Raw genomic sequence first — 12,007 nt, 5'->3', positions numbered from 1 at the left:
CTCGAACTCCTGACCTCAGGTGATCCAACTGCCTCGGCTTCCCGAAGTCATCTAAAATTCGCCCAGAGAATGGACAGAAGGAGTAGAAGCTGGTTATCTGGTTACAAAGGGTTTGGACAGTGTGTCCGGTCTGCATGTCCTTGTTAATAGCCCTTAGTGGGAGACATTGGTGAGGATGGAGGAGTTCTGTTAATTTAGTCTCAGCAGAGTTGGCTTCAGGCCGGGCTTGGTCACTCACGCCTGTAATCCCAGCACTTTGGAAGGTTGAGCTGGGCAGATCACCTGAGGTCGGGAGTTCGAGACCAGTCTGGCCAACATGGCAACACCCCGTCTCTATTAAAAATACAAAAATTAGCCGAGTGTGTGGCACATGCCTGTGATCCCAGCTACTTAGGAGGGTGGGGCCAGAGAATCACTTGAACCCAGAAAGCAGAGGTTGCAGTGAGATGAGACTGTGCCACTGCACTCTAGCCTGGGTGACCGAGAGAGACTTGGTCTCGAAAAAAAAAAAAAAGAGTTGGCATCTGCTATCTCCATCTCCCAGTCCTGCAGACCAGGGGTGTGTTTCTAACTGTATCCGTAGCCTACAGGGGCTGCCACCGCAGATCTCTTCGTGGACAACAGGTTCTGTTTTACTCTTTCTTACTGCAGTTAGGCAGCCTCAACAGAGCTAATGGACGACGTTCTAGACCCGTCCACCCAAAGTACTTGGAAATCTTATATGATGTTGCGAATGGTAATAGTGAAGCAGTGCATGACTGAATACTTTGAACAAAGAAAGACCAAATAATATTTGATATGCTCCGCCAAATCACAGTATTTCATTTCTCAAGCCTTCTCATTAATTGAGGTTGCATGAGGTTTAGCTATTCTGGACTAGGGAGAGGAGAGGTAGAAGTTGAAGGGTTCATAGAAAATCCCAGAGGCTGAGGTCTTCTCCCAGCATTGAGAACCCTAGATCCTGCACCGTCATCTTTCTGAGTGTTACGTCTCTTTGGATGTAAGAAAAGGAGGAAGGCAGTAAGTCTGCCCCAAACCTTTCACACCTTCCATACTGAGCCTGCTTGCTTGTGCTTCATTCCCAGGCTCTGGCTGCCCCCTTCTGGAGGAGATGTTTTCTAAGACAATAGATGCAGAAGCATCTAAGACTGAATACAAAGTATTTCTTCAAGGGTTTATAGACCACAATACCACTGGAAATGCTGCAGATGAATTGAAGCAAGGTCTTCTCAACTCGTCAGATAAAACTCTGGCCAATATTGAAGTGTTTATGGTAATTTGTTTTCTTCTTATGTGCTTTTTGAAACCATTGACTGAGGTCAAGCAAACTCTATTTCTCACTAATAATGCAAAGCCCCTGGTGAACAAGCCTTTTCTTACATTGGTTAATTTATCTGAATCGTTAGTCTAACAATCTTGTCATCCTAGAAAACCATCCAGGGACTCTGTGTTTCACTCCACTCATAAAATCCTCACTGGATGATAAATGAATAAGGCAAGGAGGAAAAAGAACGGTCAGGGAAATCCTTACCTATCCACAGAGCTCCCTAGTCCACGCTCACAAACACAAACAATCACACAAATACAGAAACACACACACATCCAGGCACATACAAACATACAGACAAGCATACAGACACAGACACAATCACACAAACAACATACATTCAGACAACACAAACACAGAAAGACAGGCAGTGACACAGACATAGGCACAATCACAGAAACATAGAAACACACACACAGACACACATGAACACACAGATTCAATCACACAATCACACATACACACACACAAATACACAAAGACACGAAAACACAGAAACATATACACAGACACACACATTAAAACACACACAAACACACTCAGATAGACAGGCACACACAAACACACATTTTCTTTCTAGAGAAAAAATAATTTTCCAGAAGACACCCACCTGTAGAGGCAATCTGCAGAGAAAAGTCCTCTTGTTTTTCCTCTTCTTTAAAATAAATTAATTGCAAAAGTATTCATTAAAAAGCACTAGATTTGGGTAGAGTTCAGAAAATATCATTTGAGCAAGATTCTATTCAGCTTAAATGAAAAGAAGTTAAAATTCACTTCCAAGCAATCCAAATTTGTCAGCAGAAATGATGAGAAATCTTGGACTATAGACAAGTGTAGATCATGGGTATGAAGCTACCATGGAGGAAGGAATTTTCTAAAGCAAAACCCAATAGTTATTCTTTCAAGTTATGTATAGATACTGTTGAGAGTTTTCTCTAGCACTTATTCACTATTCTAAAACTCTGCTCTAATCCGTCCATGGTAGAAAAGTTAGAAATATACCAAAAAAAAAAAACCCATAAAGCTGAAAGTGAACATCACCTTGGGATATTCTGACACCCCTGCACATGGATGAAACTTGAGGACATGATGCTGAATAAAACAAGGAGTCACAGAAACACAAATGCTGCATGACCCATGCACACGGACATTGATGGAGTCACAGTCAGAGACACGCCGGGCGTGGTGGCTCACACCTGTAATCCCAGCACTTTGGGAGGTCAAGGCAGGTGAATCACGAGGTCAGGAGATTGAGACCATCCTTGCCAACATAGTGAAACCCCGTCTCTACTAAAGCTACAAAAAATTAGCCAGGTGTGGTGGTGCGCGCCTGTAGTCCCAGCTAGTCAGGAGGCTGAGGCAGGGGAATCGCTTGAACCAGGGAGACAGAGATTGCAGTGAGCCAAGATCATGCCACTGCACTCCAGCCTAGTGACAGAGCAAGACTCCATCTCAAAACACACACACACACACACAAACAACAAAGTCAGAGACACTGAAATGAACACACTGGTTGTTGGCGCTTGGGTGCAGAGGAGAAATGGCTGTTGTGTTGAATGAGTCCAGAGTTTCAGGTGTGCAGGACAATTATATTCTAGAGCTGGGGGTGCAAAACCACGCGAATATTCCGAACACTCCTGAGCCATACACTTAAAATGGCACATTTTTATGAGATGTACATTTTACCACAACTAACAATTTATTAAAAATTCAATATCAATTGCAATGAAATGTGATGTGATTTGTTTCTTCTAAAGCTTGCTTAGACTAGTCAGGGTCTACAGTGCCAATAATTTGTAGGCGACAAAGGTAGTGGTGGAGGGTGTCAGACTGCTGCCCGTACTTCCACAGCAGAAGGCCATACACAGTCAGACCTTCTCATTTCCTTGCATTTGAGCTAAGATTTTAACAATCCTGTGTGGTGGGGAAATGATCCAGAATCAGCAGCACTTTTTGGCATCACTAAATGTCTTTTGAATGACAGCGTTAACAAGGAGGTGATTTTCATTTCATTACCAGCACTAGCTTTTTTGGATGCTTGATGTTTGTGGGCAAACCCAGGAAACCAGTGAGAAGTTTCTGTTTTTTAAGATTTTGCTTTGTTAGAGAGTGCTGAAATCTAAGTGACATCTCTGCTTTTGCTTTCTAGGAATCAAGACACGGCAGCAGTTTCTGTGTTTTATTTTAACTCTCCACAAGGCCCTTGGCTCATAGGACAAATACAGAAACACACGCACACATCCAGACACACACAAACAGAGAGACAAGCATACAGACACAGACGTGGTGAGAAACCACATCACAAAGTATGGTGAGAAACCAATTGCTAATTTCTATAAGCCGCAAGTTTTCTTTCTTAAGTTCTTTAACTACAAACTGCAAGACAATTGTTGAAACTTGCTTTTAATTTTCATTTCAATAAATTAATTTCAAAAAAACTAAACTTTCAATTTTTCTTCCATAAAAATGGGGCTTTAGAGGGTCTCATCACATATCACCCCCTTATGACACACATACACAAATGCACTCACCTATTCGTGAAAGAACTCATTGTCATGGGTTGAAGACTGCAAAACAGTTCTTTCCTGTGTCTGTCCTCCAAGCCTTAGTTCTCTCTGAAGACTGTTTCTCTGCCCCCATCCACCTCCTTACGTGACTCTCTCTGGGGTCCTCCGGCTCTGGGTTCTGAGCTGGGGTCCTGCTTTCACTCCAGTCCTTCTGTACACGGTTAGCCCTGCTGGCCATGCCAGGCTCCTCCACACTGTCTCTGGGTCTCCCTCAGGTGTGCGACAGGGCTGAGACCAGAGCCAGCTAAACAGGGGAGGGAGGCCTGCAAAACAGGGTGGCTCCTGTCTGGGTTTTAAACTTTGATTTTTGCTCATCATGAATGTTGGCCTCAGTTTTTATTTTGAAAGCTGTTGCATGAAAGTATCATACATAATAGCATTATGTTATTAATCATAAAAATATGATGACTGAGTTTAGCAGCAACTCCTTAAATTGTTCAGTTCCTCCTAGTCCTGACCCTGCAGTGGAAATGGGGTCCATTCTCCCCTTCCCCTTTTCAGGCAATGAGGGTTGAGGGGAGTGAGTGTGCTGTGCAGGGACCCAGCACAGCGGAGGAGTTTTAATGGAACCTGGGGTATCATTCATGTCTTGTCCCCATCTTTCCTCTCATCAGGGTAAGGTTATTGCCACCTCTTCTGCTCTCACCTCAGCTTGTCCCTCTTTTCGGGTGTCATTTCCTCACCTAGGAAGACCCTGTCTATATCTCAGGATAACTCAGCTCCACCAGAATCGATTCTTCCCTGAGGCAAGGCAGGTGCAGGGATTCAGGGCCACAATAGGGGTCCATGATAATGTTACAATTAAAAAAAATCCTTTCCTAAAGTGAGTACATGGCAATGAATCTAGCCAGGAACATATAAACCATCTTACCAATGAAGTTGCCAAATAAAGTTTATTATGTTTTTATGGAGAAGTGGCCTATGAAGGCCATGATACCTGTGACCTACAAAAGTCATAATGAGGCCTTGTCACCAGCACCTTCCCCAAACCACAGTCCACACTGTTTTGTTTAAGACCCTGAAAGGGAGGAAAAGGGAGAAGAGATTGACAGCTAGGAACTGGAAGATGTTGCACACAGACACTCAGAAAATGCAAATGTGGATCTTTGATGGTGGTAGTCTTGGTTTTCTGTTGGAACTGCTGCTGCTGGGAGGATGATGGACAGCAGTGGCCAAGCAAGATGAAAGATGTGGCAGCAAGTGGGCCTCAGGGATAGTGTAATCGGTTCGGTAAAGTTTTTGTTCTCTGATTTGGGGATATTCCCTGCCCAAAAAATTCCCATGAAATTGACTAGTATTAAGTGTGTAATAGATTGGAACTCAATGGGGACGCAGGTGTTTCTGTTGAGAGCAACGAGCTAATGATGATAGTTTAAAGACAATTTCTGTGACTGAGTTGTAATTTGGAAGATTAAACCCATTTCATGAGGACCTGGAGCCTGGTCCTTGTTTTGAAACAGTGGCTTGTCTCAAGAAGCCACTTCTGATCGAAGAATCTACTCAGCATGCCTAATCGAGGAGAAGACTGCTATTTCCTTTTTCTGTTCTACATGTACCAAAGGTGACAGCTGCCCATCCCATCACTGTGAAGCTGCACTAGGAAATGAAACTGCATGTTATGGCAAGAATGGCGCTGCTTATGACTGATGTGCAGGTTTTGGCACATGGAGATTGACTTTAAAAAAAAAAACAATGAAATGAAGGCAGAAATAAAGAAGTTCTTCGAAACCAGCGAGAACGAAGACACGACATACCAGAATTTCTGGGACACATTTAAAGCAGTCTCTAGAGAAAAATATATAGCAATAAGTGCCCACATGAGGAGAGTGGAGAGATCCAAAATTGACACCCTATCGTCAACATTGAAAGAGCTAGAGGAGCAAGTTCAAAAAAACTCAAAACCTAGCAGAAGACAAGAAATAACTAAGATCAGAGCAGAAATGAAGGAGATAGAGACACGAAAAACCCTTCAAAAAATCAATAAATCCAGGAGCTGGTTTTCCAAAAAGATCAATGAAATAGACACCATTAGCCAGATTAATAAAAAATAAAAGAGAGAATAACAAAATAGATGCAATAAAAAACGATAAAGGGGAAATCACCACAGATCCCACAGAAATTCAAACCATCATCAGAGAATATTACAAACAACTCTATGCACATAAACTAGTAAACCTGGAAGAAATGGATAAATTCCTAGACACTTGCATCCTCCCAAGCCTAAATCAGGAAGAAGTTGAAACCATGAATAGACCAATAACAAGATCTGAAGTTGAGGCACCAATTAAGAGCCTACCACACAAAAAAAGCCCAGGTCCAGTTGGGTTTACAGCCAATTTCTACCAGACACACAACAAGGACCTGTTACCATTCCTTCTGAAACTATTCCAAATAATCCAAAAAGAGGGAATCCTTCCCAAATCAGTTTATAAGACCAACATCATCCTGATACCAAAACCCGGCAGAGACTCAACAAGAAAAGAAAACTTCAGGCCAATATCCATGATGAACATAGATGCAAAAATTTTCAATAAAATACTGGCAAGCCAATTGCAACAGCACATCAAAAGCTTATCCACCATGATCAAGTAGGATTCATCCTGGGGATGCAAGGCTGGTTCAACATACACAAGTCTATAAATGTAATTCACCACATAAACAGAACCAAAGACAAAAACCACATGATTATCTCAATTGATGCAGAGAAGACCTTTGACAAAATTCAACAGCCCTTTATGCTAAAAACCCTCAATAAACTCGGTATTGATGGAATGTATCTCAAAAAAAAAAAAAAAAGCTATTTACAACAAACCAACAGCCAATATTATACTGAATGGGCAAAAACTGGAAGCACTCCCTTTGAAATCCGGTGCTAGACAAGGATGCTCTCTCTCACCACTCCTAGTCAATATAGTAATGGAAGTTCTAGCCAGAGCAATCAGGCAAGAAAAAGAAATAAAGGGTATTCAAATAGGAAAGGAGGAAGCCAAATTGTCTCTATTTGCAGATGACATGATAGTATATCTAGAAGACCCCATCGTCTCAGCCCAAAATCTCCTGAAACTGATAAGCAACTTCAGCAATGTCTCAGCATACAAAATCAATGTGCAAAAATCACAAACATTCCTCTACACCAATAACAGACTTAAAGAAAGCCAAATCAAGAATGAACTGCCATTCACAATTGCTACAAAGAGAATAAAATACCTAGGAATACAACTCACAAGGAAAATAAAGGACCTCTTCAAGGAGAACTACAAACCACTGCTCAACGAAATAAGAGAGGACACAAACAGATGGAGAAACATTCCATGTTCATGGTTAGGAAGAATCAATATCGTGAAAATGGCCATACTGCCCAAAGTAATTTACAGATTCAATGCTATCCCCATCAAGCTACCAATGACCTTCTTCACAGAACTGGAAAAAGCCACCTTAAACTTCATATGGAACCAAAAGAGAGCCTGCATAGCTAAGCAAAAAGAACACAGTGGGAGGCATCACACTACCGGACTTCAAACTATACTACAAGGCTACAGTAATCAAAACAGCATGGTACTGGTGCCAAGACAGAGATATAGACCAATGGAACAGAACAGAGGCATTGGAGGCAACACAACATATCTACAACCATACAATCTTTGGTAAACCTGACAAAAACAAGCAACTGGGAAAGGATTCCCTGTTTAATAAATGGTGTTGGGAAAGCTGGCTAGCCATGTGCAGAAAGCAGAAACTGGACCGCTTCCTGATACCTTACACTAAAATTAACTCGAGATGGATTAAAGACTTAAACATAAGACCTAACACCATAAAAACCCTAGAAGAAAATCTAGGCAAAACCATTCACGACATAGGAGTAGGCAAGGACTTCATGAACAAAACACCAAAAGCATTGGCAACAAAAGCCAAAATAGACAAATGGGACCTAATCAAGCTCCATAGCTTCTGCATGGCAAAAGAAACAGTCATTAGAATGAATCGGCAACCAACAGAATGGGAACAAATTTTTGCAGTTTACCCATCTGACAAAGGGCTGATATCCAGAATTTACAAAGAACTCAAACAGATTTACAAGAAAAAAAAAAAGCCCATTCAAAAGTGGGTAAAGGATATGAGCAGACACTTTACAGAAGAAGACACACATGAGGCCAACAAACATATGAAAAAATGCTCATCATCACTGGTCATCAGAGAAATGCAAATCAAAACTACATTGAGATACCATCTCACGCCAATTAGAATGGCGATCATTAAAAAATCTGGAGACAACAGATGCTGGAGAGGATGTGGAGAAATAGGAACACGTTTACACTGCTGGTGGGAGTGTAAATTAGTTCAACCATTGTGGAAGACAGTGTGGCGATTCCTCAAGGACCTAGAAATAGAAATTTCATTTGACCCAGCAATCCCATTACTGGGTATATATCCAAAGGATTATAAATCATTCTACTATAAGGACACATGCACATGAATGTTCATTGCAGCACTGTTTACAATAGCAAAGACCTGGAATTAACCCAAATGCCCATTGATGATAGACTGAACAGGGAAAATGTGGCGCATATAGACCATGGAATATTATGCAGCCATCAAAAACGATGAATTCGTGTCCTTTGTAGGCACATGGATGAACCTGGAGAACATCATTCTCAGCAAACTGACACAAGAACAGAAAATGAAATACTGCATGTTCTCACTCATAGGTGGGTGTCGAATAATGAGAACACATGGACACAGGGAGGGGAGCATTATACACTGGGGTCTGTTGGGGGGAATAGGGGAGGGACAGTGGGGGGTGGGGAGTTGGGGAGAGATAGCATGGGGAGAAATGCCAGATATAGGTGAAGGGGAGGAAGGCAGCAAATCACTCTGCCATGTGTGTACCTATGCAACTATCTTGCATGTTCTTCACATGTACCCGAAAACCTAAAATGCAATAAAAAAAGGCAGTGAAATTCCTTGTTATTGGGAAAATCAGCCAACAGGATGTCAAAAATTAAACTGCACTTTTCATCACAATAGAGGACAATATGTTGATGGTCTTTTCCTACCTCCAAGCAAAACTGTTTTGCCCACTGTGGCTGAGTCACCAGAAGAGGAAGCGGAGGCTAGCCAACTTTCAGCTCAGCAGAACAAACTCTGTACAGTGCTACCCTTCCCCTCAGCTGCAGAGTGTTATGAAGACATAGTGAACTCCAAGTTTCTCTTCAAAGAATCAGTATGTCAGTATGTTCAGTTCTTTGTCCTCCATTTTAAAGTTTAACTTCCTTGTAGTTTCAGTAAACAAGCTTTTCCACCAGTAGTTCAGATCTGTTCCCCTGTTCCCCTGCTCCGTCTGACTCATCCTGGTCACCTGCTTTGATCTAGGCCACCCCTGGCTACCTGCTCTCATCTGCCTGTAACTGTCCTTCCTGCGCAAGTACTGGCCCTACCACTCCGGCTCATACCCATGCTCTCTTTAAAATAGCCAATTGGGATTAGTCTAGACTGTGCGGTCTAACCTAGCCAATAGGGGAATGTCATAGCAGTAGGGGCGACCTCTGTCAGGAATAAGTACCTCTTTCCCTCCCTTGTCCAGGTGTGTGCTCGCCATTGTTCCCTCTGTGAGCTGCACCCTTCTCTAGAAGTAAATTGCCTTGCTGAGGAAATTTATATTTGAATGCTACTTCTTTTGCAGTACCAAAATTTTATGTATAACAGTGGAAAGTTCCAAAAATGTTCCTAGCCCCACACATCCACCAGTTGTAATTAATGCTGCAGATGATGATGAAGACGATGATGATCAGTTTTCTGAGGAAGGTGACGAACCCTAAGCACCTACCCTGCAGCCGTCTTCTGAAATTCACAATGGATTACAAGTGACTTCTGCCCATAAACCTGTGATCGGTTTAAAGCAAAGTGAATGTTTACATTCTGGAATATAAACTCAGGAGGAAATTAAGTCAAAGACAATGAAGGAAAAATCTAAGAAGGCAGGTAAGGGTTCTTCAGGAGTTTCCAGTCTTTTACTCTACCCTGAGCCTCTTCCAGGTCCTGAAAAAGAAAATGTCAGGACTGTGGTGAGGACAGTAACTCTCTCCAGCAAACAAGGGAAAGAATCTTTAGTTAGACTGATTCTTACTGAGAGACTGGGGAAATGGAAATTTTCAGCAGGCGGTGACAGTGATCCTCCATTGAAGTGCAGCCTGGCACAGAGGCTAGGGGGAAGAAAATTGAAGCTCCAGAAACTAACATTGACAAAACACCAAGAGAGCTCAAGTTTCCAAGTCTCTGAAGGAGCATTTAGGCATGTCAATGCTCCAAACAATGAGTAGGCAACAGAGGAATTAATAAAGTTGGTGAAATCCAAGTGAAGCCATTAGAAGAAATTCTTGAAAAAGCCAGTCAGAAACGTGGAGAATTGCAAACTAAATTCAAGTCAGAAGGACCTTTAAAAACTGATGATTCTACTTCAGGAACAAGAAGCTCCTCCACTATCCATATCAAAACCTTCTCTGAGGTCCTGGCTGATAAAAAAGAACCCATTGGCAGCAGGAAGCAGAGAGACAAAAGAGCAAAAAGGATGCAACTTGCATCAAGCTAGAGACTAATAGTGAAATTAAAGAATAGTAGTTTGCCGCCCATTGTTGCCAGCAAAGGACAGTCAGAGGAGCCTGCAGGTGAAACAAAGTCTAGGCAGGAGGTTCACATCAAGATGCCCGAGGAAATTAAACTGGAGAAGGCACTGAGGGTGCAGCAGAGCTCTGAGAGCAGCACCAGCTCCCCATCTCAACATGAGGCCACTCCAGGGGCAAGGTGGCTGCTGCCAATCACCAAGACGACAGGGATGAATGAAGAGAAGAAACTTCAGGAAGGAAATGAAGGTGATTCTCAGAGCAGTATTAGAACAGAAGCTAAAGAGGCTTCAGGTGAGACCACAGGAGTTGACATCACTAAATTCAAGTCAGAAAGATGAGAGAGAAACAGATGCAGAAACAGCAGGAGAGGGAAAAATCAGTCTTGACACCTCTTTGGGGAGATGTAGCCTCTTGCTACATCAAGTGGCAGAGGAAGCAGTGCTCACGGCTGTACCAGGAATTGCACAGCACCTGAGCAAGTGGCTTCCCACAAAGCCATCCCAGAAGGTAGAGGTAGAAACCTCAGGGCTTGAGGATTGAAATGCACAGAACAGAACTTGGAAAAAGGAGGTAAAGCTAACCCCAAAGTGAATGTGAAGTCATCTGTGGTTCAAGTTGTGTTAGCCCCCAAATTGGCCCAAAATGTAAGGCAGTGGAGATGCACCCTGCTGTCACTGCTGCCGTGAAGTCCCTCAGTTCTAGCAGTGTCCTTCAGGAAATCTCAGCCAAAAAAAGCAGCTGTGGCTATTGTCCTATTCATCTTTGAGGACAAAAGAGTCACTCTGCCTGATGCAGAAAATCCGAGAGAGTCTTGTGCTGTCTCCAACCCAGTCCTCTTCAGATCCCTCACCCCGGAGAGATCTGGCCCTTCCTCATCCCAAATGAGCATGAGAACTTGCCGACTCAGCTCTACCTCAACAGGAAAGCCCCCACTCTCTGTTGAGGATGATTTTGAGAAACTAACATGGTAGATTTCAGGAGGCAAATTGGAAGCTGAGATTGACCTGGATTCTGGGAAGGATGAAGATGACTTTCTGCTTGAGCTATCAGAAATGATTGGTAGCTGAAGGTGGTAGTGAGGACACTTAAAAAAGAACTCGCCAAAAAACTGGACTTAAGTTTCATCTTTTTTTTTTTTTTTTTTTTATTATTTGAGACAGAGTCTCCCTCTGTCTCCCAGGCTGGAGTGCAATGGCACAATCTTGGCTCACTGCAACCTCCACCTCCCAGGTTCAAGTGATTCTCCTGCCTCAGCTTCCCAAGTAGCTGGGACCACAGGTGTGTGCCACCATGCCTGGCTAATTTTTGTATTTTTAGTAGAGATGGGGTTTCACCATATTGGCCAGGCTGGTCTCGAACTCCTGACCTGGTGATCTGCCTGCCTCAGCCTACCAAAGTTCTGGGATTACAGGTGTGAGCCACCGCGCCTGGCCAAGTTTCATCTTTTATAACATTTACCTGAGATGATCATTTCTTTAGTATAGAATTTGCCC

General features: G+C 42.8%; 1 pseudogene; it reads left to right on the top strand.

Annotated features, from left to right (window-relative positions):
- The first annotated feature begins 5,399 nt into the window (after nucleotides 1–5,399).
- On the top strand, nucleotides 5,400–11,581 carry LOC100389495 (zinc finger CCCH domain-containing protein 11A-like; annotated as a pseudogene).
- The last annotated feature ends 426 nt before the right edge of the window (nucleotides 11,582–12,007 follow it).

The sequence above is a fragment of the Callithrix jacchus genome, chromosome 10 (assembly GCF_049354715.1).
Source record: "Callithrix jacchus isolate 240 chromosome 10, calJac240_pri, whole genome shotgun sequence".
Lineage (NCBI taxonomy): Eukaryota > Metazoa > Chordata > Mammalia > Primates > Cebidae > Callithrix > Callithrix jacchus.
The sequence above is the reverse complement of the archived record's forward strand: the minus strand, read 5'-3'. Positions and strand labels throughout refer to the sequence as shown.